Raw genomic sequence first — 24,266 nt, forward strand, 5'->3', positions numbered from 1 at the left:
TGTTTTTCTTTGTTGCACGCTGAATCCAGGAGCACAGAAGACCATTGCGTTGATATGTATAATGTAGCCCATCTTATGTCAACCAGAGACTGAGATTTTCAAGGAAATCAGACAGTGAATTAAGCATTCCCAGTCTGCCTGTTCACAAACATAGAGCTCCCTTCGGCTGTCACCTCCCTACAGAGCTGCAGAAAAAAATGCTTTGTATCTTCTGGCTCTAGACAAGGTATGTTGGAATATATTTATATGAATTCCTGTGGTATTCTTAAACAAAGTCTCGTATGAGTGTAACAGGAAATTATACAGCCAAAATTCTTTAAAAAAAAAAAAAAGATTTTTCACATAGGTTAAATATAATATTACAAATATTTAAATTTAAATGATAGCTTGAAAGTAGGTTACATGTAAGAATTTTTTTTATTTATAATCAGATCCTATTTGTAATGTTTTACATTGAATGTCTGTAGATATTCATTTGTTACCATTATATTTACACATTTGCACAGGTTTTCAGTTTGTCCCTGATTTCACCACATCACAATGTAAACTCATAAATATGTATTGCTGTACCCAGAATCCTTTGCACAACCTTTTCATTCAGCACAATGCTTTTACTTCGAAGAAAATATTCTCTGCCCTCTTCTTTTTTTTTTTACACTGTTCTTAGTGTTGATTTTAAAGGAATTGTTCAAAAGATGATTTTGTATTGTCAAGGTTGTATTTTTAGTTCTCTGTATAGCATTTTGCATGCAGTATAATTAATATTGTGTTGATAACAGATGATTTGCACATCAGTTTTCACCAACTCTAATTCTAATTGACACACGCAATGATATAAAGTTTTGAACAGCAGCAGTATTTAGAGCTCTAAATATAACCTGTTACCAATTGTGCCTTATCTCCTAAAACTGAATAGGCAGCTGATATGCAAAATAACTGGTCATTTAAAGCAGCCTTTCTCAACCTTTTTAAACCACAGGGGGGACCCTTGAAATAATTTTCAAGTGCCAGGATGCTCAAAATGCTCAACATGATTATATATATAGCTCACTAAATATTATTGTGATCAGTTAGTTGTAGGTAAAGAAGAATGTGACCCGTACCTGTAAAATAAATATGGCGCACCCAGCACATTTGACACCCACATAATATAATTTTTAACAACCTGTTCTTCTGTTTCTGTATGACAATTTTTTTTTTCAGTTTTAACCATGAATCAAAACAAATAATAATGTGTAGAAAAGAAATCGGAAATTGTGATGCCTTCACTACATTGATGATCCCCTTGAAATATCCCCTTTGCATGAAATACATAAAATGTCCCCTTGCAATGGTTAATAGCGCATTTTATCTAGGGGTTAATAAAGGTGAAACGCTTAATCCTTTTCTTTTGCTTTTTGATGTCCCTGGTATGTCGGCAGGCTCTTAACGTCCTCAAGTTGAAGACGTCTGAGAACTGTAACTGGGGAGGAGAACTGTCCAAAGCACCTTCAGGGAACTGGTCGTATGGCATAGAGAAGGCCAATGGGAGCGAGAAATATGGTAAGTATTACCCCTAGACAAAATGAAACAAGAGCAAATTGCTGGAAATTATGCTGCCAGAATAAGTACCACATCCTACACATACCTAAACCATGAAAAATTCTCAAATACGGGAAAAGAAAGGAACTTTACTGGTACCAAGGGAAGACACATTTAAAAAAAAAAATATAAGTAGCTGTATTTACAAAATATTAAAAAACCCACAATATTAAATTTGGGGGGTCATGTGTTGCCACATTATATAAGTACATCTCCCAAAGAAAAAAAAGAGTATTACAAACTGTTTACACATATCTTCATAGCAATCTTGACAGGTTTAGATAGATTGACGGGTTTTTCAAAATTGCTTCCTCGGGACCCATCGATGCTTTAAGGAAAAGTAACTTGGTTGGAGAAACATATATTAGCTATAACATACCAAACTCTTTATACAATTATTAAGTCACAGGTGTAAATGCACTCACCCCCCCCCCCCCCCCCCCGAGACAGTTAAGACAACAGCCGGCAGCGATCCACAGTCCCAAGCAAAGTCAGTATACTGTACTGTTCAGCCACTCATCAGTAGAGTTGGATATCAAGTATGTCACATAATATAACTAGAAACCAAAGTACTATACAAATGATGTTTCGCTACTATCAGCAGTAGAAAGCGGTATAAAGAAAGTTATGCCAATTCATAAAGTGACTTACTTATTGCATAATCAAGGTGTGGGAGTATTCCAAAAGCACTTCCAATGCGGGTTGTGATTCTGGAATTACTGGATAACTGTCAATGCAATCATTAGGCTGCTAATATCTGGAACACCATATATGTCAGCCTATAGGAGGGGAAGGAACCCAGACTAACTAATAAGATAGAAGAGTTTATTTCGCGAGTTAATCGGTGTCACAACCATATCCCCATATGCGAAACTAATTTCACAGACTTATGCCTTGTACACACGATAGGATTTTCCGATGGAAAATGCGTGATAGGACCTTGTTGTCGGAAATTCCGACCGTGTGTAGGCTCCATCACACATTTTCCATAGGAATTTCCGACACACAAAGTTTGAGAGCTTGCTATAATATTTTCCAACAACAAAATGCGTTGTCGGAAATTCCGATCGTGTGTACACAAATCCGACACACAAAGTGCCACGCATGCTCAGAATACATTAAGAAACAAAAGCTATTGGCTACTGCCCCGTTTATAGTCCCGATGTACGTGTTTTACGTCACCACGTTCAGAACGATCGGATGACTTAATTCTGAATAAAATATATAGTACAATGTACTTGTGTATAGTACAAGAAGCAATTTTGTGAAACACGTTGACCTATCTATGTGCTTGTTATGAAGATATACACAGTTTGTAATTCTCCTTTTTTTCTTTGGAAGATGTAATTGTATAATGGGGCAACACATGACCCAAATTTTAATATATATTTTTTTGTTAATATTTTGTAAGTAAAGCTACTTGTATTTGAACTAAATGTGTCTTCCCTTGGTACCAGTAAGTCCTTTTCTTTTCCCGTATTTGAGATTTTTTTTTGGTTTAAAAATGAAACAAAAATTAATCTTTGGAATGTGGAGGGCTGGGGGTCCCACTGCAAGGTGGTCAGTAGGAGATAGACCTGCTTACATTGGTGGTCAGTAGAAGGGCCATTTTTTGCAATGCGGCACTGCATCGCTTTAACTGACAATTGCGCGATGCTGTACCCAAACAAAATTGATGTCTTTTTTCCCCCCACAAATAGAGCTTTTTTTGGTGGTATTCCATCACCTCTGCAGTTTTAATTTTTTGCGCTATAAACAAAAAGAAAGCGACAATTTTGAAAAAAACACAATATTTTTTACTTTTTGCTGTAATAAATATCCCAATTTTAAAAAAAACTGATTTTATCCTCAGTTTAGGCTGATATGTATTCTTCTACATATTTTTGGTAAAAAAAATCGCAATAAGCCTATATTGATTGGTTTGCGCAAATATTATAGCGCCAACAAAATAGTTTATTGATTTATGGCATTTTTATTATTATTATTTTTTTTACCAGTAATGGTAGCGATCTGTGATTTTTATCGGGACTGCGACATTGCGGCAGACAGATCGAACACTTTTGACACTTTTTTCAAACCATTGACATTTATACAGCAATCAGTGCTATAAATAACCACGGATTACTGTATAAATGTCACTGGCTGGGAAGGGGTTAACACTAGGGGCGATCAAGGGGTTAAATGTATTCCCTAACTGTGGGGGGATGGAACTGACTGGGGGAGGAGACCAATCGGTGTTCCTATATACTAGGAACACACAATCTGTCTCCTCTCCGCTGACAGAATGTGGATTTGTGTGTTTACACACACAGATCCACGTTCCTGCTCTGCCAAGAGCGATCGCGGGTGCCTGGTGGACAACGCGGCCACCGGGCACGCATAACGGCTCCTCAATGACGTGGTGGGTGAGCGCCCCCTATACTGGCAGGAAGCGGAGGATGTCATATGAAGCCCGCTCAGGATGGGAGATCTCATCTGCGGACGTCATTTGACAATACACCAGGAATCAAGTGGTTAAACCTGTCCTGCCTTGAGGATAAGCAGGACAGGTATAAAGGATAAGGGCTCTTTTTTTTTTTTTTTTTAGTTGCCTCCTGGTTTCTGACCTAAGCCAAAATGATGTCATACATCCCATGAGTTCTCATGGGCATTTTTTTTTCTTTTATCTGGAAGAGGGTCTTTCTCCGCTAAGCACACCTTCCTGCCTGCATGCCTAACCTAAGGAAAGGTTGATTCCAAGAAGAAAATGTTACGTGAATCAATGACCCTTTAGAATGGCCACAGCTAGAAATGCTGGGGGGGGGGGGGGGGGGGTTTAAGTGATTTCTTAACAAAATAAAGCATGGGTCATAAACATTGTTATATAGAGTAATATTTTACTGTGATAGAATATACTAATTTGGTCTGATATGTTTTTGCAACATAATATATTATACTGCTTCTATGTGATGTGTTTTACCATTGCTGTTTAATATAATGTATGCCTTTGATAGACGATATCTTATTGCTGGGTGATATATTATTGCTGTAATATATCTATTGTTGCTTTGTAAGGTAAACTCTGCATAAGCACTGGTTCTTTCAGTGAGAACCATGTGCCAAAATGATCAGTACATCCAGAGATACGGGCATATGAATTTATACGTAAATCTTGGCTTTTCTTTTGAAGGGTAACTCCACTTTCATGGGGAAAAAAAAATAGCAAATAATATAGTGTATACAATTGCAACACAAGTCACATTGTAATTGAATGTTATTAAAAATGACCTTTCCTTTTCAATCTGCAGCTCTGTAATCTTCTGTCAAATGCAATGCAATATGGCTACCTGGAGGTGTTCTGTACACAGAATGTGTACAGAACGCCCCCCAGAAACATAATTTCCTGCTTGTGTGATTTTCTCACTGATTTTCCCAGAAGTCTGCCTAAGATACAAGTCAGATATCAGGCATCCCCTGCAACAAAAAAAATGGAAAATTGTATCAAATACTTACCATAATTTTACTTTCCTGACACCAATACATGGCAGCATACATATGATATAGCTCCATCCCTATATCCACCCACAGGATCTGTTTAGCTCTATAAAAACCTGACTGAGAGCTACCTCCCCCATTCTCCGTATAAAACACAAAGATCAGAGGGAGGGTTCGTATGCTGCCATGTATTGCCGTCAGGAAAGGAAAATTACAGTAAGGCTCCTTTCAGACTGGGGCGGGTGTCGGCGGTAAAGTGGTGCTATTTTTAGCGCCGCTTCACCGTTGTTTTAGCGGTGCTATTCGGCTGCTAGCAGGGCAGTGTTAACCTCCGCTAGCGGCTGAAAAAGGGTTAAAACCGCCCGCAAAGCGCCGTTTGGCGGCGCTGCCCCATTGATTTCAATGGGCAGGGGCACTTTAGGAGCGGTGTATACACCGCTCCTACAGCGCTGCAAAGATGCTGCTTGCAGGACTTTCCTGCAAGCGCACCGCTCCAGTGTGAAAGCCCTCGGGCTTTCACATTGGAGTGACAGGAGAGGCTCTTTACAGGAGCTATGCAGGCGCTATTTTTATCGCTGTAGCGCCTGTAAAGGGCCTCAGTGTGAAAGTAGCCTAAGTATTTGATAACATTTTCAATTTTCCTGACGCCAAACATGGCAGCATACATATGATACATAATGAGCTTTTGAGAGGGAGGGTTTAATGCTACAAACTTAGTCTTTATTTGACAATAGACAAAAAAGCTTGGATGGTTTTCCTCCCAAACTCTACTGTAATAAGAGCTGCTGGATCCACCCTGTAGTGTTTTAAGAATGTATGATATGATGACCAGCTAGCCTCTTTGCAGAAAATCCTGCCCTTGCCGCCCAAGAAGAAGACATCGTCCTGGTTGAGTGAGCTCTAACCACCTCTGGAGGATCCTTCCTGGCCGCTCTATATGCCCGGTGAATAGTTTTTACTATCCAGGCCGAGATGGTTCTGGCCGAGGCCTCTTTCCCTCTAAATTTTCATGATGATGAAAAAGTCTGTCAGAACATCTGAATGTAGAAGTAGCCTGCAGATAAGCTTTGAGGACTTTTGGAATGTCCAACTCCTGCAGATCAGCATCTGATTCCACTGGGAAGGCTGGAAGCACACATTCACTGGAGAGATGAAATATCAATGCCACTTTTGGGACAAAATGATCCAATGGTCTCAGCACAACCCTGTCTGGGAAGAACTTTGAATAAGGTTCTGCTGCCCCCAATTCTTGGAGTTCCGACACCCTTCCCCCTGAAGTTATGGCTAATAGGAAAACTGTTTTTAAGGTGATATCCCATAATGAACAGTCTTCTGTCAGAGTAGAAGGAGGGTTTGCTAGAAAAACTTCCAGGTCCCATTGAGGGAACCTATTTCTCTTGTGAGGGTGTAGTCTAAGTACCACTCTCATGAAGTGCTCCACCAGCAGGTTTGCTGCCCATTTTGTTTTGGTTAAAAGCTGAGATGGCTGAAATTTTCACCATAAGCGAACTGAGCCCCAAATCCAATCCGGGTTGCAGGAAAGACAGGACTTGGGATACATTTGGGTCACTAGGGTCAAACTGACGTCCAGCTGCAAAGTTTGTGAACCTATTCCATATTCTGGAGTAGATGGCATTGGTTGATTCCCTTCATGAACTCTGTAAAGTTCGAATACCCTCTGGAGAACATCCTAACTATTGTAACCCCTGCCTTACAATCTCCAGGCCGCTAAGGCCAGTCGTGATGGTTGTGGATGTAGGGTACCTCCTTCAGAAAGGAGATGAGGAGTCACCGGCAGAGTGATCGGTGTACAGACGCTGAGATCCATTGCCAGAGAGACCCATGGTCAGTAAGGCCAATAAGGAAATACTGTGATGACAGTCAAATTCTCTGTCAACAATCTCCTCAGGAATTTCAGGATTAAAGAAATTGAAGGGAGGGCATAGGCCAGTTGCCCAACCCAAGGATGGGTGAAGGCATCCATCCCCTCCGCTAATGGATGAGGGTAGCGTGAGAGGAACCGGCTCACCGTGCAGATGGTTGATGAGGCAAAAACTCGGTGATGATCTGTTTGAACACTTGGGGGTGAAGGGACCATTCGTTGAGGTCCATGAATTGTCTGGATAGGTGATCTGCTTCCATGTTCTGACAGCCTGGAAGATATATGGCCCTCAAATCTGGGAGATATTGTTGCGCCAATGTCATGATTGGTTCCACCTCTCTCAAGAGGGATTGGCTGTGTGTCCCGCCTTGTCGCTGTATGTAGGACACTGCTGCCGTGTTGTCCAGATGGAGCAGGACTGGGCGACCCTGTATGTGAGGCAGCAAGGTAGCCAACGCCATGAATGCTGCTTGAAGTTCCAGAATATTGGAAACTAAGCCCTGAGTGGGAAATTCCCCTCTTTTGCCCTGGATCTTGAGTTGGTCGCAGGTGGCGCCCCACCCTGCTGCGCTGGCATTTGTGGTAACAATGATCCATGGCTGTGGCCCTAATGGACTATGCCGTTTAGTGTTTGTTTCGTCTACCACCAGAGACTCTGGTGCCTCCGGCTAGTGATCTTGATTGGCTGGGCTAGACGAACTCTTTCAGTGCATCAGGAAACCTTGTTGGAAAACTCTGAGTTTCCAGTGAGCCCAGGGGATCATCGGAATACATGAAGCCATCATCCCGAGAGGACTCATGCACTGGGATGCTGACAACACTGGTACTCCAAAGCAGGCATGCCACAAGAGGATTGTCATCTCTGATTAGAGAACACCTCGACCCCAAAAGACCACCAGAAGGGGTTTCCCACCTTGTTGGTTGTTGGTACCTTGTTGGTACGTTTAGCAGCCTAAGATGTGGGACTGCATACTGGTAGAGGCTGAACCCAGATGGACTCCGACATAGTCGGCAGGTAAGAGCTTTATCCTGAGTGTAACGCTCTGTATGAGTTGATCTTTTGAGGACAAAAAGGAGAATGGGGGAGGTAGCTCTCAGTCAGACTTTTATAGAGCTAAACAGGTCTTGTGGGTGGATATAGGGGCGGAGCTATATCATATGTATGCTGCCATGTTTGGCATCAGGAAATGTAATTTTTGTTAAGATACTCCCTATAGGAAATAACATCTAAAGGGATGCTGACCCTGCAATTTTCCGCATTGGGGCCCTGCAGGTAAAGCAGCTGACTGATAATTATGAAACCATTTCCATTAGATTCTTTCCCACATGGACACAGACAAACACACAGCGAGGAATCTGCATCAAAGTTTGTTAAAATTCTTGTAATGTACATAGATCACCCAAGGGGAATGTTTTTTTCTCAACAAAAGTGGAGTTATGCCACGTACACACGAGCGGACTTTTGGACCGGACTGGTCCGACGGTCTACTATCCGACGGACTTTTGGCGGACTTCCGACATACTTTCCTAATGAATGGACTTGCCTACACATGATCACACCAAATTCCCACGGATTCGTACGCGATGACGTACGACCAGACTAAAATAAGGAAGTTGATAGCCAGTAGCCAATAGCTGCCCTAGTATCGGTTTTAGTCCGTCGGACTAGCATACAGATGAGAGGATTTTTCAACCGGACTCAAGTCCGACGGAAAGATTTCAAACATGTTCTATTTCTAGGTCCGAATATTGGAAACTAAGCCCTGAGTCGGGTTAGTCTATCCGACTGACCTTTGGCGGACTTCCGACAAACTTTCCTAATGAACGGACTTGCCTACACATGATCACACCAAATTCCCACGGATTCGTACGTGATGACGTACGACCGGACTAAAATAAGGAAGTTGATAGCCAGTAGCCAATAGCTGCCCTAGTATCGGTTTTAGTCCGTCGGACTAGCATACAGATGAGCGGATTTTTCGACCGGACTCAAGTCCGACGGAAAGATTTCAAACATGTTCTATTTCTAGGTCCGTCTGACTTTTGGGGAAAAAAAGTCCACTGGAGCCCAAACACGATCGAATTGTCCGACTGAGTCCGGTCCGCCGGACCAAGTCTGCCGGAAAGTCCGCTCATGTGTACGCGGCATTACTCTTTATGGAGGAAATGAAGCAATAAGGTTTCATTTTAGGAGTTGGGTTAAGTTATAGGATTTGGGTGAGGGAAAAGCTAAAGTGGAACTTTCATTTGCTTTACAGGCCTGCATGAATACATTCGTAAAATGTCACAATATACATCAGCAATATCATTTTCAAAGAAAGCTGTATATTTTACTTTAGAAAAAAGACTTTTTTTAGTGACTTTGCCTAGGGTGATGGGATGATGTCATAAGTCCGTTGCAGGTAGGAGGAAGCATTTTCTCAGTCTTCTTTCCCCCAGTAATCAGATTTCAATTTTAAAACTTTGTAGCAAATTACAATTTAAAAAGCAACAGCATGGGCTGATCTGTATCAAACATTTTGAACAGGAACTGTGCCAGTGACTGTGCTGGAACCAGGATCTACATGATTGTCCTCAGCAAGGGCCATCATCTCTTGAGGGGTGCACTAATGAACACTGTGCAATTCCTGTGCCTCAACCCTTTTTAGGGACTACATTCACCTAGCAACACAAAGGGTTCACTACTGACGTGGCAGCCTGATTTAGGAATGCGTAAATATGAGAATTTAAAATTCCCCAAAAATTTGGACAAAAATTGAGAGCTATTGCAATCAAACACTTGTATTGTAAAAAAAATAAATACATAAATAAATAAAGCGAGATATGATGAAATGTTGAGGTTTTGCAAAAGTCAATTAGGAAGGCAAAATTCAGATAGTGTTTTTTTTTTTGTTTTTTTTTTTTTAAAGGATATAGTCTTTTACCAATAAATTGCTAGTCTTATTGTTTCACATTTGTTATGAAAACAACAAAAAACAAAATGTTAAAAAAAAAGTAAAAGAAAAAATTCAAAACAATAGTACTGTATATTCGCCGGGCAGAGCGTACAAATGCGCTCAGCCGGCGGCCCACTCTCGCTGTGGTCACACACAGCAGGAGTCCAACGGCGGGTACAGTAGACTCGATGTCTGCTGGCACCCACCGATTGTTTAGTACACAGGCAGAACGATGATCTTATTATGTAATCAAGGACGAGCTCCGTACTGTCAATAGGGAAAACATTGATCCTGTGTTCCTGCAAAGCAGGGACACGGATTTATGCTTTCCCTTAAAAGCACCACCCCTATAATACACAAGCACTGGTTAGGAACACATTTAACCCTTTGATTCCTGACCTCGACCCGATAGAACACCTTTGGGATGAATTAGAGCTGCTGACTGATATTTACCAGCTCTCTGCTCAGGGAGCTCTGAGAACTGGCGGTCTTTGATCGCTCAGTTCTCAGTCCTAGAGATGATGGGGGGAGGGGGGGCAGATCCAGCATTGGACTGATGCTGCTTCCACCTAGGTAAGTATGATTTCCGAAGAAATAAAAAAATTCCCATACTTCTCTTTTAAAACAGCATGAGATTATAAGGTGAAAAACCGGCAACTCGTTCTCACAATAAAAGTATTTTATTGATAAAGGGTACAGTGTGCAAGTTACAACAACTTACGCGTTTCGGTAAAAAACGTATTCATAGTCATCAGGCTATGAAAACAGGAAGCAACTGAAGAAAATTCTTTAAAACAAGTAAATAGAATATACTTTCCTGCCTATTTACTAATGCTAGAAGCAGAAGGATTAAAAATAGTTCCTGTTAATTGAGAGAGTTTAGTTCCACTTTATATCTGAGCACACGCTGATAAGTGTTAAGCATTGTATGCGTTATTATTAAATAATCCTTAAATTGCTGAGCAATAACATTATACCAAATAAATAAAATAAGCTTAAAGTGTATTTTAAATTATTTACCTCTTAAATCCTTACTCAGCGTTTTGCCCAGGGGAGGATTCATAAAACCTTCTATTATCCATACTATGAAAAATAAAGAAAATTTTCTACAGGCTCTATCAAGTACCAAGATATGCAGCATGAGTGCATTATTATGTATTTTTACGTCTAAAATTTAGGCCAAGAGTGTTATTCAGACCTGTTTCCATGGCAGTGTTAGAGACTTCTGCAAAATTCCCTATCATCTCTACCGTTCTTCTGCCTGTTATGAAATAGAAATCAACAGAAGTCATTTTATTGCATAGGGCCAAGTGAAAGACCAGGTTAGAGCAGCCTGGAATACAGATTGGCAAGCATAGACATGCGGTAAGAATAATCAGCTTGTGCAATTTCTGTATATAAATGATGTTAAAGGTGTTTAACCCCTTGGCATCGAAAGATGTAAATATCCCCGACTGAGAGACGTACATTTTCCTAACAGTGAGTCTATGTACATCTAGTTCAGAAAAGGCCGCCGGCACTCTCATGCTCCTCTCTGAAGTGACTGGGTTGTCAGTTTTAATCACTACAGAGAGGGTAGGAATTAGGAATACTGGTTCCCTGCCATTGATTGCTGTCAGTTGACTTTGATCATCTGATTAGTGTTTACATTACATTAATATAAAAAGTTCTGTCTCTCTTGATGCCTGTGGGGAGGCAAGTAGACCACCAACTTCAGCATGCTTTGGTAATTTGTTGTGGGATCAGAAACACACTATATTACCAAAAGTATTAGGACGCCTGCCTTAACACACACATGAACTTTAATGGTATCCCAGACACTCTTAAGGCTTGTACACACTATAAGAAAATCGGGCAAACATTTTCGTCCAAAGAATTTTCATACGATTTTTGTAAAGTGTGTACACAACTTTCGACAGCTGATTCCGCATTTTCTCACCAAAATTCCCAAAGGGACAAACGCCAACATTTTTCTCGTATGGGAACAGAACGAACGATTTTCGCTTAACCACTTCAGCCCCGGAAGGATTTACCCACTTCCTGACCAGGCCATTCTTTGCGATACGGCACTGCATCGCTTTAACTTACAATTGTGCGGTTGTGCAACGCTGTACCCATACGAAATTGATGTCCTTTTTTCCCCACAAATAGAGCTTTCTTTTGGTGGTATTTGATCACCTCTGTGGTTTTTATGCTTTGCGCTATAACCAAAAAAAAAGCGACAATTTTGAAAAAAGAACAATCGTTTTTACTTTTTGCTATAATCAATATCCCCCCCCCCCCAAAAAAGTCATCATTAGGGCAATATGTATTCTTCTACATAATTTTGGTAAAAAAAAAATCCCAATAAGCGGATATTGATTGGTGTGCGCAAAAGTTATAGCGTGTACAAAAAAGGGGCTATATTTATGGCATTTTTATTATTCCTTTTTTTTCTACTAGTAATGGTGGTGATCAGCGATTTGTAGTGAGACTGCGACATTGAGGCGGGTAGATCGGACACTTTTGACACTTTTTTGGGACCATTGACATTTTTACAGCCATCAGAGCTAAAAATAGCCACTAATTACTGTATAAATGTCACTGGCAGGGAAGGGGTTAACACTCTGGGGTGATCATGGGGTTAAGTGTTCCCTAGGGAGGTGTTTCTAACTGTGGGGGGAGTGTAGTGACAGGGAGTACAGAGAGATTGCTGTTCCCGATCACTAGGAACAGCAGATCTCTCTCTACTCCCCTGACAGAACGGGGATCTGCTTGTTTACATTGATAGATCCCCATTCTGTCTCTCTCAGGAGCGATCGCGGGTCACCGGCCCTATAACCCTTAAAGCAGCCGACGTACACCTACAGCGATTTGCGCAGCCGTGCCAACCTGCTGCAGTATAATGCTGGCAGCTGGTCAGCAAGCAGCTGTGTACCATTTTCGTACGGTTTTCGTACAAGAAAAAATCAGAAACGAAACACTGTGCATGATCAGAAACAATAAACAACAAAAAACCTTTGTTGTACGAGTATTTTCGTATGAATTTTCTTTCATCGTTTCCGATTTTCTGTAAAACAATGAGGAGAATAGGACATTTGTTCGCCCGATTTTCTTATAGTATGTACCCCACTTTAGCCCGTAGGGTTCAATATTGAGTTGGGCCACCCTTTGCAGCTATAATGGCTTCAACTCTTCTGGGTTTAGTGTTTTGCCTATAGAAGCAACTAATATTATCCTATGTGTCCATGCACATTAGGTCATTTAGAGGCATATTTTAAACTTGTTGTTTAGAGGCAGAAAAATAACCCTTCTGTTTTGCATTTTTGGGGGGAGTTTTCTGGCAGAAAAAAATGCTAAACTCTCCTAAATGCTAGTACAAAAAACACCCAAAATTACAAAAACTGTACAATGAGCCAGGCAGCTCCCATTACAGATTCGGCAATGAACATGACTGAACTTCCGTGCATGCGTGGGAGTGACATCATCCCCACCCGAAGATGTCAGCAGGAACTCCAGGACCCTGCATCTCTGGAGCCAAGGTGAGTATAGTTCCGCTTTAAGGTGCTCCAGCCAAATGTCACACTCTGACATCATCACATACAATGCTGTCAAATCGAACCTGTGCAAGCCTGTTTTCTGATTGGTTGTTATGGGCCATTATACCCAATTGCTCTTTGTTGTGTTGTGCAGCATTAATTTAAAGTGTTACTAAACCCAGGACCCTGCATTCACTATATCTGGTCTCCCACAGTATACAGAATATGGAAATGCAATTATTTTAGTAAATATAAACAGCTAAAACCCTTTTCTCATCAGCAGAATATAGCGAATATAGGAGGAATTTTTATTCTGCACTGGCTGTCCTATCAGGATGCAGAACCCCTGGCCCTGTATCTGGACAGTGCTGATTGGCCCTGTGCTGATCACATGTACCCTCCCAAGAAAAAAAAACTCTCTAGCAATACACACCAAACTGAGCATGTGCAGCCTGTTCCTTGGCTCTGTATTATCAGGAAATATTTTGGGGACAGTGGAAGAAGGGGAGGATCAGAGGAACAGGATTAATCCCTTAGGTTCCCCAGTGAGTATAACAAGCATGCTTTACTGCATATACAGACTGATTTTACTGTTGTGGGTTTAGTAACACTTTAATCCATTAGTTTGACTAATTTTTACAGTTCAGCTGGTGGGGGCTCAGCCTTACTATAAACAACCTTGTTTGTAACTATAAAAAAATGTTTATACTGTACTAAAATGTTTTCCCATCCTCTTCTAAATGATAAAAGAATGGAAAACTAGTAGTGAGAAAAAAGCTGTTTAACCACTTGCCGCCCACCATATAGCAAAATGATATCGGCAAAGTGGTTGCGATATCCTGACTGGACGTCACATGACGTGGTCAGGATTACAAACTGATGCGCATCGCGGCGATCATTGTTGCGGCGTGTCAGTCTGACACACCGCAGCTCCGATCTAGGTATAGAGTCTCTGAAGGAGACTCTTTACCACATGATCAGCCGTGTCCAATCACGGCTGATCACGATGTAAACAGGAAGAGCCGTTTATCGGCTTTTTCTCACTCGCTTTTGACAGACGCGAGTAGAGGAGAGCCAATCGGCTGCTCCTCTGTCAGGGGGGGTCTGCGCTGATTGTTTATCAGCGCAGCCTCCCCCCTTGGATGCCCACCCAGGACCACCAGGCATGCCACCAGGACCACCAGGGATGCCTGGCATCCCTTGTGGCAATGTGTGCCCACACATGATGCCAATGTGTGCCCACACATGATGCCAATCAGTGCCCACTACCAATACCTGCCAGTGCCTCCTAATAAGTGGTGCCAATCAGTGCCATCTATCAGCGTCAATCAGTGCCACTCATCAGTGTCCATCAGTGCCACCTATCAGTGCCCATCCATGCCCATCAGTGCCCATCCATGCTCATCAGTGCCCACCTATCATTGCCCATCAGTGCCACCCATAAGTACCCATCAGTGCCACCTTTTAGTGCCCATCTGTGCCGCCTATGAGTGCCCATCAGTGCTACATATCAATGTCACCTATCAGTGCCCATCAGTGCCACCTATCAGTGTCCATCAGTGTCACATATCAGTGCCCATCAGTGCCACCTCATTGGTGCCACCTCATCCATGCTCATCAGTGCCACCTTATCAGTGTCCGGCAGTGCAGTGCAGCCTCATCAGTGCCCATCAGTGAAGGAGAAAACTTAGTTATTTACAAAATTTTATAACAGAAACAAAGAAAACTTTTTTTTTTTTTTTTTTTCAAAATTTTTTTTTTTTTTAAATTTGTTTAGCAAAAAATAAAAACCACAGAGGTGATCAAATACCACCAAAAGAAAGCTCTGTTTGTGGGAAGTGGTACAGTGTAGCATGACCGCGCAATTGTCATTTAAACAGCGACAGTGCTGAAAGCTAAAAATTGGCTTGGGCAGGAAGGGGGGAAAAGTGCCTGGTATTAAAGTGGTTAATCAATCAATATTTGCATATGAATTCATCACGGTCTGTGTTACTTGGGGTATTAGGTTTAAGTAGGGGGGCAAATACATGCATTACATAAATAAGCCAGCACAGATATATTATGTTTATATTAATATACAGTATAAGTCCAGTTGTGACTGGTTTTCTTTAATACAAAAGAGGATCTCAATTAGGAAAAAGGTACTAGGGATTGTAGTAGTCTGTAATTCATTGAGGCATCTCATAAGGGTTGACAGATTTAGGAGCTCAGCAGAAGCAGTCCCTGTAAATAATGTACATCTATCTAGTTATAAGCAACCAGTGCCTGGCGATACGAATTATCTGCAAATGGAAAGAAAACTGTACTCAGAACAATACTATTAGTGATCTCCTGTTACTTTTCTAGTTGTGTGGTTGTCTCTGGCTTTAATAGTTTCACTGATTTGAGAGCCACTGATTTAGAACCAGCATGCATTTAGTGCAGTTGGAGGAAAGTCAGACCCCTTATCTACATATGTTTTTCAGGTCAGTGAAAGTATTGAAACCTCTGGAGCATCATAACACTAGACATCTGCAGTTAGTTTCGTTCCGAATTGAAATTTGGATGAATTTTTCGGAAATTCAGATGTATCCGAATTTCCGAATTACAATAGTTGCAAATTTAAATGAATCTGAAATAATGGAAAAAAATATTGGACGAAATTCGAATTCAAATCGATTCATATAATTTTTAAATAAATTTCTAATAGTTTTTGAATTCAAATCCTTTTCAAATTCGAAAAGTTTTTGAATTTGAATAGTTTTCAATTTGTTTTCCAATTTCTAAAGAGCATAAAATAGAATAGAAAATAAGGAATAGAATAGAAAAAAATATAATAAAATAGAAAGGGATATAACAGAAAATAAAATAATAGAATATAGTAAAATAGAACAAAATAGAATAGAAAATAAAAGAACAGAAAAGAAATGAATAGAATAGAAAAAATAGAATAGACTAGAATAAAAAAGAGTAGAATAAAATAGAAAGAATATAACTATTTTCTGAAATTCGAATTTCAAATAGAATAAATTTGAATTCATAAGAAAGGAATAGAATAGAAAAGTGTAGAATAGAAAAAAAAGAATAGAATAGAAAAGAATAGAATTCAAAAAACAATAGAATAGAATAGAATGAATATAACAATTTCACAGAATTCAAATAGAATCAGTTGGAATTTGAATAGAATAGAAAAGAATAGATTAGAATAGAATTGAAAATAACAGAATAGTATAGAAAAAACAACAGAATAGAATAGAAAGAACATAACCATCTTCCGAAATTCAAATTTTGAATAAATTTGAATTTGAATAGAAAAGAATAGAATAGAAAAGAATAGAATATAAAAGAATAGAACGGAAAATAAAAGAATAGATAATAAAAAAACAATAGAATAGAATGGAATAGAAAGAATATAACCATCATCCAAAATTCGAATGCAATTAGAATGGAATTCAATTCCGATTTGAATCAATTTGATTTCGGTAAAATTCAAATCGATCAGAATTCGGAAAATCCGAATCGCTTTGAATACGAATAAATTAAACGAATTAAGGAAACAAATTAAACAAATTTAACTAAACAAATTTATGTCAATACCGAATCAAAACGAAACAAATTTTTTCGTCCTGCACAGGTCTACATAAGGTCTCACGAACACGGATGGTTTGGCCCATGTGTGTCGAATGCTGGTATTTTCGTGTGCTTTTTATGCGTTCATGGACATATGCCCAGAACATACATATAAGTGGTGACCCTTTTTATCCATCAATATACCAAAGAAAGTAAAACAAGTAGTGTAGCGCTCAAAGCCGTGTAGCCATTTCACAAACGTAGGGCAGAAATACCAAAGGAGGTATCATCCCTAAATATATAAACCAAAACCAAAAGGCACAAAAATGGGACTTTATATGTACACAAGGTCAACAGATAACAACATTAACCTATCTCCAAAACATCCCGGTTGGAAAGCTGATATGGCTGGCAAGAAAGGGTCAACATGTTTCGCAGGAACCCCTGCTTCCTCAGGACCTCTGAGATCTCTTTAGTGTTCACATATTATAACAAAATACGATTAAAAACTAAAAATGAACAAACTATGCCCACAACACAAGAATCTTGCTTTAGAGACATACAGTACATCCCTGAACCCATATGGCCCTAAAGCGTTCGGTACAGTGCGCAGCTGCTGCGTATTTCAGCCTGTCACCGATTTTGACAGGCTGATGGCTGCTACATCTGTGCCTCTCTGAAAATGCCTGGATTTGATTTAAAAGAATTTCATTCTGTTTGATGAGTGCAAAAAAATACCTGTTGATCCTGCCAGAAAACGTATGTGCTGATAACATCCTGTGTTTTCTGCCTGTAATCATTCAGCATTGTTTTCATCTCGCTCTTTAAAATACAGAACACCTCCCCTCTGTGTTATGAAGAAGAGGGGAGGGAGAGGTGTTCTGTAGTCCCGTACTAAGGTGACAATGCTTCTCCACTATAGATACGGTACATTGAGTATTGTTAGCCTGGCATAGGGAGTGTGCTACTGGAAGAAACATTGGTAATGAAAACAAAGGAAGAAAAAAAAAGAATGAAGAAATAAAACTAATGCAGTCATCTAAGGACTGCTAAACTGCAATATATCAAATTTTAGGTATTGGATTTAGATGCACTTTAACTTCTCTCTAGGGGACAAAACCAGGACATTTAAAGATATTCTTTGTCAATATCCCCCACCATGCACCCCATAATTAACAAGTACTAAGTCTATGGTGTCAGACTGACACTATTAAATCCACACATCTCTAGTGAAGTTAAATATTTCTCATTTGAAAGAAACAGTAATTTTTTAAAGAGATGAGTTAAAAGCAGCACAAATTTTCAGCGGTGACAGCATAATCACACAGAGCAAGAATAGGTCACGCTTCCAATTGCTGGTGTCAAAATTAATAGATTCATAAAGCTATTTGACAAGGTTAATTTCTTCAGAATTAGGTGTTTAACCCTTACTACTCCTACCATATCTCCCTATGAACCTGAGATTAAGATCCACAAATAATGACACGGGGTGATTTACTAAAGGAATACCATTTTTCATGTAGCCATGTGAACCTGTGTTTGGCTTGAATGCCCAATCATGTTCGGAGTAATTTAACAAAAATGTTCATATGTAAATCAAAGGAATTCGATCACCATTTTTATGTCTCACATTAAAGGCCATTCCCACCTTTTGCAAATGAATAATATATGCACCTACATTGATTTAAAAAAATGTATTTATTTATTTTTTTTACATAGAAGCCTGCAAAGCATTGCAACGGCAATCCGGATACTGCAGACTATTGTTCCAGCGCAGGTCCATACCTGTACAGACCTTCAGTAAGGTTGGGGGGGGGGGGTAAAAACAGGCTGCTGAGCTGTCATAGTTACATAGTTAGGTTGAAAAAAGACACAAGTCCATCTAGTTTAACCATAAAAATACATAAATAAATAAAATAAAAAATTTCATACAATCCCATATACCCAATCCTATACCTACAAAACTTAAAAATACAGCCAGAAGAGGCTGTTTAAATGTCAAGGCAATACTCCCTTAGCTTTGTGAATGAATTGAACTTCTGTTGATTTTCATCATCCAGTTATGTGCAAGCAAAAATATAATTTTTTGTTTTTTGTTCTCTCACAGGATTGGGTATTCTTTGCAAAGTGAATTTTGTCGACATTCACAAAGCTAAGGGAAAATTCCTTTGCAAAGTGAACAGCCTCTAGTAAATCAATCCCATAATGGTAAATGTAACAGAGCTACCTCTTCTGTTAAAAAATAAAAATTAACAGAGCTACATTCTGTATTCTCCCAAGGCAATTGTGTGTCAATAAATAGCAGGAACATTAAAGTGTCCCTAGATATTAATGTAAAGGGGGCCTGACCTGAGGTCAAATTTACTTTGAAAAACCACAGCTGTCATGCAACAGCAGGCTTCTCCAAGTGCCTGGGTGTTACTCTGATTTTCCTATTGAGTGCCTCAAGAACACTAAATCTAGAGGTGCTCTTGAATGCAAATTTTGATCACTTCTACGTGTCGATAACTAGCCTTCCACTCTTCAAAATGTCACATTTGGACCATTTGGAGAATAACTATGATGGCCAATTAAAAGTGATACTAAAGGTATTTAAAAAAAAATAACAAACATGTTATACATACTTGCTCTGTGCCAGTGGCGGCTTATCCATACGGGGAGCAGGGGCGCCGCCTCCCCTAATCCATGCATCTGGCCCCTAATCTACATGCAGATTGCCAAACGCATGGATCCCAATGGGGTTTTTTCCGAAGCAAGTGATTAGAGCCAGAGGCTCTAATTGGCTTCAAAAAGGGTGGGATCTGGGTGCAGAGCCCACCTGAGCCCACCCAGCTGTGTGACAATAGCAAATTAATGTTCGCTATTGTCTTCCTGTTTCTCCTCACAGCCAATCGGGAAGTGGGTCCTAAAACCCGATTGGCCAAGAGGAGAAGTGACCATATTGGTCACCGAGGAGGAAGCTGCAGAGGAGGAGGAGACGCAGGGGAAATTGCTGTGAAGCTGCCGAGGAGGAGGAGACGGAGGAAGAATTCAAAGAGGCCATGCCTCTGAAGACATCTGTTATGATGAAACATGTCAGGCAGGCTGACATCCGTACGCTGATTGCTGCAGCCGTTTGTTCCTATCATTGATGCATGCCGTTTTAAGCTTCAACTTGACCATTGGGAGATGTTTATATGTGAAGGAAATCCCACAGATGTTGTGGTCTGATGAGGGGTTCCAGTGGGCTGGATTTGCTGGATGCTATTGAGAATTTATCATCTATGCCTAATCCTTAACACCTTCTGGTAAGCAGACTACATTATCACGTGGTGACGAGTGACTCTTTCTACATCTACACAATATATTTGGTGATTGGATTCCTCCCACTCTTCAATTTCATTTTGAACTTTTCAGCGCCGCAATAATTTTTATGCATGTGACTTTTTGTTTGTTATCTACGAACTTTGCTAGCCGCTTGCTTTTTTCAGCGCAGCGCAAATTTTTACTTGTTTTATGCCAAGAATTCAAAGCTGCCTGCAACCTAGATGGGGTAAGTACAAGGCTGGCGGGCAAACACGGATGAGCGAGCGACGGAGGGGAGCTTGTGGTCGGACCGACCGACTGGAGGGGAGGGGGTGGGGGGTTTGCCACCCCCACTGCTCTGTGCTATGATTTTACACAGAGCAACCCTGATCCTTCTTTTCCTGGGTCACCCACTGGTGCTTCTGGCCCCTTCTCCCCACAAGCCTCTTGCTATGGGGGCACTCATGGGTGCTCACTCCCAAGCCCCACTCTGTGTGTCCATAAGACATACAGAACGGGGCTCGGCCCCACTCCCTCCTCACTGGCTGTGATTGACATCAGTGGGAGCCAATGGCTCCTGCTGCTGTCTCTGAGCCAATGAGAAGGCAGAGAGCCAAGAGAGCAGCTGCTTTCATGCACATCGCTGGATTGAGATTAGGCTCACGTTAGTATTGAGGGGTTGGGGAGCTGCATACTGGAGGTTTTTTACATTCATGCATAGAATGCATGACATTCAGCCTTTACAACTACTTTAAGGCTGGACTCCAGGCACTGTTGAAATATATGGGAACTGTTTTAGCTGCCTAAAGATTTATATATATATATATTTCTACCCAACCAGTAAGTTTACAGCCTTGGCCAAAAGTTTTGAGAATGACACAAATAATAACTTTTACAAAGTCTGCTGCCTCAGTTTTTATGATGGCAATTTGCATACACTTCAGAATGTTATAAAGAGTGATCAGATGAATTGCGATTTACTGCAAAGTCCCTCTTTGCCATGAAAATGATCTTAATCCCATAAACACATTTCCACTGCATTTGTGAAGAGGGCTTTAGGACACCCAAGAAAGTCCAGCAAGCGCCAGGACCTATTCCTACAGTTGATTCTGCTGTGGGATCGGGGCCCCACCAGAGCAGAGCTTGTTCAGCAATGGCAGCAGGCAGGACTTTTGGAGGATGGCCTGCTGTCAAGAAGGGCAGCAAAGAAGTGACTTCCCTCCAGGAAAAACATCAGGGACAGACTGATATTCTGCAAAAGGTACAGGGATTGGACTGTTGAGGACTGGGGTAAAGTCATTTTCTCTGATGAATCCCCTTTCTGATTGTTTGGGGCATCCGGAAAAAAACTTGTCCGGAGAAGACAAGGTGAGCGCTATCATCAGTCCTGTGTCATGCCAACAGTAAAGCATCCTGAAACCATTCATGTGTGGGGTTGCTTCTCAGACAAGGGACTGGGCTCACTCACAATTTTGCCTAAGAACACAGCCATGAATAAAGAATGGTACAAAAACATCTTCAGAGAGCAACTTCTCCCAACCATTCAAGAACAGTTTGGCGACGAACAATGCCTTTTCCAGCATGATGGAGCACCTTGCTATAAGGCAACAGTGATAAATAAGTGGCTCGGAGAACAAAACATTGAAATTTAGGGTACATGGCCCAGAAACTCCCCAGACCTTAATCCAATTGAGAACTTGTGGTCAATCCTCAAGAGGCGGTGAACAAAAAACCCCACAAATCTTGACAAACTCCAAGCATTGTTTATGCAAGAATGGGCTGCCATCAGTCAGGATGTGGCCCAGAAGTTGATTGACAGCATGTCAGGGCGAATTGCAGAGGTCTTGAAAAAAGAAGGGTCAACACTGCAAATATTGACTGCATAAACTTAGTGTGATTGTCAATTAAAGGGTTTAAAACTTATGAAATGCTTGTGATTATACCTCAGTATACTATAGTAACATCTGACAAAAAGATCTAAAATAACTGAAGCAGCAGACTTTGTGAAAACGAATATTTGTGTAATACTCAAAACTTTTGGCCATGGCTGTACACAACTCTGCCAGACAGCACAGCCAAGATGGTGACCTGATTTTTTTTTCAGTGCAGCCTGGTCATCTCCCAGCCTATGTCTGGTCAGTAAAATTTTAGTAGGCCCAGGTTACATAGTTACATAGTTACATAGTACATAGTTACATAGTAGGTGAGGTTGAAAAAAAAAAACACAAGTTCATCAAGTCCAACCTATGTGTGTGGTTTTATGTCAGTATTACATTGTATATCTCTGTATGTTGCGATTGTTCAGGTGATTATCTAAAAGTTTCTTGAAACTATCGATGCCCCCTGCTGAGATCACCGCTTGTGGAAGGGAATTCCACATCCTTGCTGCTCTTACAGTAAAGAACCCTCTATGTAGTTTAAGGTTAAACCTCTTTTCTTCTAATTTTAATATGTGGCCATGAGTCTTGTTAAAATCCCTTCTGCAAAAAAGTTTTATCCCTATTGTGGGGTCACCAGTATGGTATTTGTATATTGAAATCATATCCCCTCTTAAGCGTCTCTTCTCCAGAGAGAATAAGTTCAGTGCTCGCAACCTTTCCTCATAACTAAGATCCTCCAGACCCTTTATTAGCTTTGTTGCCCTTCTTTGTACTCGCTCCATTTCCAGTACATCCTTCCTGAGGACTGGTGCCCAGAACTGGACAGCATACCCTAGGTGCAGCTGGACCAGAGTCTTGTAGAGCGGGCGAATTATCATTTTATCTCTGGAATGAATCCTCTTTTTAATGCATGCCAATATTCTGTTTGCTTTGCTAGCAGCAGCTTGGCATTGCATGCCATTGCTAAGCCAATCATCTACTAGGACCCCCAGGTCCTTTTCCATCCTAGATTTCCCCAGAGGTTCTCCCCCCAGTGTATAGATTGCATTCATATTTTTGCCACCCAAATGCATTAGTTTACATTTTTCTACATTGAACCTCATTTGCCATGTAGTTGCCCACCCCATTAATTTGTTCAGATCTTTTTGCAAGGTTTCCACATCCTGCGGATAAGTTATTGCCCTGGTTAGCTTAGTATCGTCCGCAAATACAGAGATTGAACTGTTTACCCCATCCTCCAGGTCGTTTATGAACAAAATAAACACGATTGGTCCCAGCACAGAACCCTGGGGGACCCCACTACCCACCCCTGACCATTCCAAGTACTTCCCATTTATCACCAACCTCTGAACTCGCCCTTGTAACCAGTTTTCAATCTATGTACTCACTCTATGGTCCATGCCAATGGACCTTATTTTGTACAGTAAACGTTTATGGGGAACTGTGTCAAGTGCTTTTCCAAAATCCAGATACACCACGTCTACGGGCTTTCCTTTATCCAGATGGCAACTCACCTCCTCATAGAAGGTTAATATATTGGTTTGGCAAGAACGAATCTTCATGAATCCATGCTGATTACTGCTAATGATACCGTTCTCATTACTAAAATCTTGTATATAGTCCCTTATCATCCCCTCCAAGAGTTTACATACTATTGATGTTAGGCTGACTAGTCTGTAATTGCCAGGGATGTATTTTGGGCCCCTTTTAAAATATTGGTGCTACATTGGCTTTTCTCCAATCAGCTGGTACCATTCCAGTCAGTAGACTGTCAGTAAAAATTAGGAACAATGGTTTGGCAATTACTTGACTGTGTTCCCTAAGTGCCCTTGGGTGCAAGCCATCTGGTCCCGGTGATTTATTAATGTTAAGTTTCCCAAGTCTAATTTTAATTCTGTCGTCTGTTAACCATGGAGGTGCTTCCTGTGATGTGTCATGAGGATAAACACTGCAGTTTTGGTTACTGAAGCCCCCCGATTCCCTTGTGAAGACTAGGGAGAAGATCAAATTTAATACCTTCGCCATCTCCCCATCCTTTGTAACCAGATGTCCTTCCTCATTCTTTATGGGGCCAATATGATCTGTCCTCCCTTTTTTACTGTTTACATACTTAAAGAATTTCTTGGGATTTTTTTTGCTCTCCTCCGCTATGTGTCTTTCA

At 40.8% G+C, this 24,266-nt stretch overlaps 1 protein-coding gene across 1 annotated transcript in view; it reads left to right on the forward strand.

The window, feature by feature from the left end:
- Positions 1 to 210: 210 nt before the first annotated feature.
- The window catches only part of TLK1 (tousled like kinase 1), a 507,456-nt gene continuing 483,400 nt past the window's right edge, over positions 211 to 24,266 (forward strand). Inside the window, exon 1 of the mRNA XM_073633922.1 lies at positions 211 to 226. The gene's annotated coding sequence lies outside the window, so the exon portion shown is untranslated. The remainder of the gene's footprint in view (positions 227 to 24,266) is intronic.

The sequence above is a fragment of the Aquarana catesbeiana genome, linkage group LG06 (assembly GCF_042186555.1).
Source record: "Aquarana catesbeiana isolate 2022-GZ linkage group LG06, ASM4218655v1, whole genome shotgun sequence".
NCBI classification, from domain to species: Eukaryota; Metazoa; Chordata; class Amphibia; order Anura; family Ranidae; genus Aquarana; species Aquarana catesbeiana.